The sequence below is a fragment of the Pan paniscus genome, chromosome 8, assembly GCF_029289425.2.
Source record: "Pan paniscus chromosome 8, NHGRI_mPanPan1-v2.0_pri, whole genome shotgun sequence".
Classification (NCBI taxonomy): Eukaryota; Metazoa; Chordata; class Mammalia; order Primates; family Hominidae; genus Pan; species Pan paniscus.
Genome location: NC_073257.2, coordinates 45978003 through 45984002, shown reverse-complemented (window position 1 = coordinate 45984002; position 6000 = coordinate 45978003).

Sequence of the window (6000 nt, the reverse complement as noted above, 5' to 3'; positions counted from 1 at the left end):
TTAAATTTGAATGTTTGAGTACATTTGAATGTGAGTCAAATCTGAGTATGTTTAGCTACATCCAGTCCACGCCCCAACATCCCAACATAATTACTAACTCTGTGAAATCACAAAGGGGTTTAAAAATTCAGAAAAAGAACTACAGTAAAGAAACATGCCAGGCTAGACACAATAGCACAGTATGAATTTAAAGAAGCCATTTGACCTTATAAAACACAAACTAATTTTCAAAAGGATACACTAATTGTGTATGATTTAGCCTTATTTTATTATAAAGTTTTACTTTCACTTTCTTTAAGATACAGTCTCAATTTCAAAACATCCATTTCCCATGTTTTATTCCGTCACAGAATTGCTGCAGAGTTTTGCCAAATTTGAACTCTCAATGTGCCTCATTTCCGCTACCTGTGGCTTGTTAGGGAGAGAAGCAAGAGAATGGTAATACCCAAGTTTCACTTTGAACTTTGTGAATGCAAATTATACTAATTAGAGAGTCTCAATGTGTGCTTGCTTTATTGCTTTACATTTTGAGTACAAACTGATATGTTTTGTTGTATCACCTGTCACTTTATAATTTTGCTGTTTCAACTTTTACATTTCTATTTTTTCCAGTTTCTGCAACTAAAACTTACAAGGGAAACATCAAAAAGAGAAAGTGCAGGAGTATCTTTTAGCAAATATTTTCCCTTGCTGTCTACATTGCTATTTATCGTCCCTGCTGGGGTGTTTATAGCATTCGAGCAGGAGGAAAATGTGCCTGCCAAAAGGTAACCTGTTGTACTAACAGGCTGAAGACTTCTTAAAATATAAAAGTTCCAGAAAGGCCTGTTCTGTTCTGCATGACTTCCTCATGTCATATAAGCTTTAGTGTGGATTAAAGCAAGTCCATCAAGGCAGTGCATTCTGTAGCTGAAAATCAACCAAAAAGGTATTAATGTATCACCCCTTACATAGAAGTTAAGATTCTTTGGCAGTCTGATGCTTTAACAAAATAAATTGAAGGAAAAAGGCTTTTTTTGAAAACAACGCCCTCTGATAACCTACCCAATACATTTGACTGAAATATCAAGGCAGGAAATTGTATAACAATTCAAAAAACATCACATGTATATCTGAAAAATGTGTGCAACATTGATGTTGAGTCTAGACTTCGCAAAACTAAAGAAACATCTTGGTTGTATTTCACTTGAATTATCCAAATAAGCCAGTCTGTGGAGGTCTGGTACAGGATACAAATGATAACTTTAAATTCTTCTTTGGCTATCTCTAGGAGGATAAAGCACAAAGGGCAGGGAGGAAGTGAAGACATTATTACAAAGAATTATTTGGCTGGGGGGAAACTTTTCCTACCCATCAATAGACACATTCCTTAATGTGCTGTAAATAATGGTTGGAAAATTTTCTTTTTAAAAAAGAACATTTATAGAACACCTACTTTGAGTCACTGAAGCTGAAAGAATACCATTCATATTATATTACTACTTCCTTGTGAGTTAAGCAGATTTTTTTGAGTTTCATGAAAAACTAGCCAATTTTTCTAGGAGAATGCCTTCCATAGAAAATGTGCTCCCAGCTCAAATTTTTAACTTATGAAATTATCAAAACAATAACAATGATAACAACAGCTTCTCTGGTCAGCATAGTCGTCCCCGTCAATTTTTTTCTGCTCTCCAGGCACTTTCGGCTCCTCTCCTCCACTGTCATTCTCACTCAAAGGTACGACTTACTTCACAGAGAAAACCAGAGTAGAGAGAAATTGCCCCCCACACCCACCCACTGAAACGACAAACCTTCTTGTAATCACACCTATCAGCTCCTCTTTCCCCACTGCTATAACAGAGGAGCTGTCCCTCTTCCAACTTACGGTAAATCTGTCCATCTGGGCTGTAGATTTTATCCCTTCCTGCCTTCCCAGGCAATTAACACCCGGATTATCTTTTCAGTAGTTTAATCTCCACATATCCCCCAATACTGGATTCTATCCATTGGCATTCAAAAATGTTCACAAGTACCCTATCTTAAAAGCAAACATAAAATAAAATAAAAAGTCAACCTCCCTCCACATCTCCTCCTTCCAGAGCTATTGTCTGTCTCCTCCCCTTTAGTAGAAACTTCCAGAGAGAATTTTATCTTTACGTGTTCTCTCTCTTTCTTTACCTTCTATTGACTCTTCAGCCCATTGCAATCTGACCTCTAGTCCTGTTCCTCCATCGCTCCACTGAATGACTCTTGGAAGAGTCAATTCTCAGTAACCATGATACCACTAAGCCCAATTGCATTCCAGTCCTCATCCGAGTGGAACTCTTGATGGTGTTCCACTCTTGTCCAGAGCTTCCTTTTAGAAATTCCCCCTCTCCTTGACTTTTATGACAATAGGCTCTCCCGGTTTTCCGCCTACCACCCAGCTGCTCATTCTCAAGGTATTTTGTTAGCTCATTGTGACAACCCAGGCTTTAAAGGGTCCTTAACTTCCTATCCTGGGTCTCCTGAAATTTCCTCAGCAATTTTATCCATTCCTTCCACTTTGATTGCCATCATCTACATGTCAGTGACTCACAAACTTAAAATCTCCAATCCAAACATCTCCTCTGAATTCCTAACTCATTTGATTGCCTCAAAGACACCAGAAACTGTACCTAACCCCAATCAAATTCATGATCTTCCTTCCAAATTAGCCTTTTGCTAGTGTCCCTTTGCTTACATGAAGGCAATTGCACCCATCAGTGATGAGGGCCTGAATCTTTGGTAACACCCTCTCCTTCATTGGCTTATCCACCACCATCTGTCCAGTTAGACTTTCTCAATACATCTGGAAAGCATCCTTTTCCAATCTCCACCGCCAGATCCTTGTTGAAATTCTCCTTTAGATTCTACTACGGTTACTTCAAAACTGGTCTCTTCATTTCTTCCCTTGCTCCACCCATAACCCATTCTACAGGCAACTGCCAGAGTCATCTAATAAAAATGCAAAATGAAATTACATCCTTTGAGAATAAATTCAACAATTCTTAACTGTTGTGGCCATTGTTTGATATTTTTAAAATTATTTTTTATTGATTTAAAATTTTAGCTATTTACATAAAACTATGATTAAATATTAAGAGGCAGCCAGTTTTCTATTTTGGTTGTTCAAATTATATTTTAAAGATTGCCCTATTTAAAACAGTCCTTTCAAATTTTGAATACGTTCTCTCTAATGATGTCTCTATTGATTTGAAGAGTGTTTCTGTTGGTTATAATTATTTTAATTTTCCCAATTTAAAAGTAATCCAATGAAGGCAAAATCATTTAATATTATTATCTCAGAAAAATAATACAGTTTTCAAATATGGCTGTAACCTCTACTCTAGCAAATGTTTTGAATCTAGTGTGATTCAAAATTTAGCATTATCTTTCTTCATCTTGTTGGTTAGTAAATATACTGTATCACAAAAACTTCACATTGTAACTTTGTGTTAATGTTTTAGTTGGTAGTCGTTTCTCCAATATTTGAGGATTTTTCAAGGTAACTTTTAAAAGGCTAAAAAGGTAGAATCAGAAAGTGAAGATTCATTTGTTTATTTCCTTCCTTCTCTGTCAGTACAAATCAAGGAGATGGCCAAAAATGAGGCCCAGATGACACCTCTTGCATGACACAGTCACTTGACAGAATAACCACTAATAGGCTTATTTTAAACACTAGTTAATTAAAATTCCAACTTTTAATGTTTTTCCAGTTTCACTTCATCTATTCATACATTTCAAAACTAGGTTAGCTCCTACTAAAAATATGGTGTTGTATTGCTTTTCTGAAATTTATGGGTTTGATGTTTTCAAAAAACTTGACTAGATGTGATGCAGTTTTGAACTACCAACCCGAATCTCCATATTGCATGAATCTGAAGTACTTTGAGGGAGTTAGTGGCTCAAATGGCCTTCTGGGAGCAATCGATTTCATCTATTTCTGACAAAGGGATGAGAGCTTGATGAAAGGAATCGAGCAGTTACCATCCAGTCTACTCTTACTGATGGGCCACGGTTCCAATCCGACTCAGGGAGCCCCAGCTGAAGGCCTTATTTCTGCAGCACCTCCTAAGTGGGAGTCCAGGAAACTGGGCTTTGCCCACTCACAGCCTCTGCAGGGCGTTCTGGGGGTGCGGTAGAGGACTCTTCCCTTCCCTGGAACTGGGTCCTACCAAGTCCAGGGATTTGTTCTATCAGGAAGAATAATGTGTTCAAGAGACCAAAATAAAATCAACCCGGGAACACTGCCAAATTCTTCCTCTGTCTATCACTTATTCTCGTATAGAGCCGGCCTGTCTCCACGCTGGGGAATTGCAAAAATCTAAAACTGACCCCTCTCACCACTTAGTGGAATCCAACAGCAAAGGAAAAAGGTTGTTAGCAAGGACAATTTGCTCTGTACCAACCCACTGGCCGGCAATTCTCAATCAGTGCGGTAGGGCTCCATTACCCAGCACTGTGAGTGGAAACTAAGGAGTCTAGAAAAACCTCAGATCAGCTAAGAGCAGGGAAATCAGAGGCAGAACTTAAATATGACATTTCCTTCTGAGTCCATAGTGCATCCCTTATTCACTGGTTGGAGAAAGCTGGCAAAAGCGCTCAGCTGGAGGCAGGCGTTTTCTGTGCGTTGAGGCGCCGGAGGAGCCATTCCCTTCGGGAAAGGCAGGAGGGAGCGGTGGAGACAAGGTCGGGGTGGGGGCAGTCGCTCCGGAGTGCACGATCCGGTGGCTTTATTTGCTGGCCTGGCGGGTCTAGGCTGGGAAATGCACACTCAGCAGGGAAAGGGGAAGAGAGATTGGCGGCAGTTTTCTAAAAACAACACGGCTCAAGTCTCCCGCGTGTGCCCCCTCGCTCACCCCGCCGAGGCTCAGAGCTATCCAAACGGGCGCCCCGGAGCGACCGCGGAGGTCGGGTCCCCCCAGGACGCAGGCGGGCCTCGGAGACTCCAGGCCGCCCCGGCCGCCGCTCCCTCCCGGTTCCCCTTCCCTGTCAACCTGCCAGGTCCTGAGAGGCGCCTCTCCCTCCGAGCCTGGACCGAGGTCGCTCCGGGTCACCCTAAATCTGATGATGCCGCTCGCCCGGCGCAGCCGGGGGCTGCGACTGGCGGGGCTGCACCTGGGGAGGCGGCGACGCGCGCGGGTAGTAGCCGAGAGCCCGGGCTGCCTCTGCGGCTCTCACTCCCCCGGGGTCTGCGCTGGGCGCGGTCGGCGCCCCCGCCTCGCCTCCCGCCTGCCCGCCTGCCCGGGCGAGGGCTGCCCATGGCTCCGACAGTGCTCCTTCCGCTCAACTTAGGCATTTAACTCCCAGCCCTTCGGTGCCCACTTCCCACCCCGCGCCTCCCAGGGGTCCGACAGCTGAGAAGAAGGAGGAAACTGGCAGAGGAAAGAGGCGCTCGGGGGGGCCGAGTCTCCAACTTGGCGACCGGGAATCCCGAGGCGCGTGGGGAGGAGAAGACAGGCTTGACCCGGGGCAAGAGAGTGGCGAGTGCGGGCTCCGTGGGTGCACCTCCCACTGGCCCGGGAACGGCCTGCACCCCGAGGGTCGCACGTCACTGCTCCCAGCCCGAGTCGCGAGCGCGCAGTCCTGGCCTGGGGCCCGCGCGCCTTGGGCTTTCTCCCTGCCCGCCCCTTTTTCTTCCGCCAAAACCTTTGACCAGAGTCTCCTTGCCAGCATTCCTACCTCCCTTTGGCCAGCTATTTGTGCCAGGTAGGAATCAGGCTGTACTTTGGCTGTGTGTGTAGACGCCAATCCCCAGGAGGCGTGTGACCTTTTCACCTTACCCACAAACTCCCTGGGAGGTGCCCCGTGGGCACTGACCCTTCTCCGGGGCCTGATCGGCGACCGCAACCTGTTTGTTCCCAGAAATGTCCTTGCTTTTCACATCTACAAACGCTTCCTGCAGCACTTCTCGGAAAACCCTCGGGGATGGGCCTGGGGGGCATCCAGCGGGCTGGGGGCACGAGCCGCTGTGGGAAGTGGGGGTGGCAGGAGCTCCAG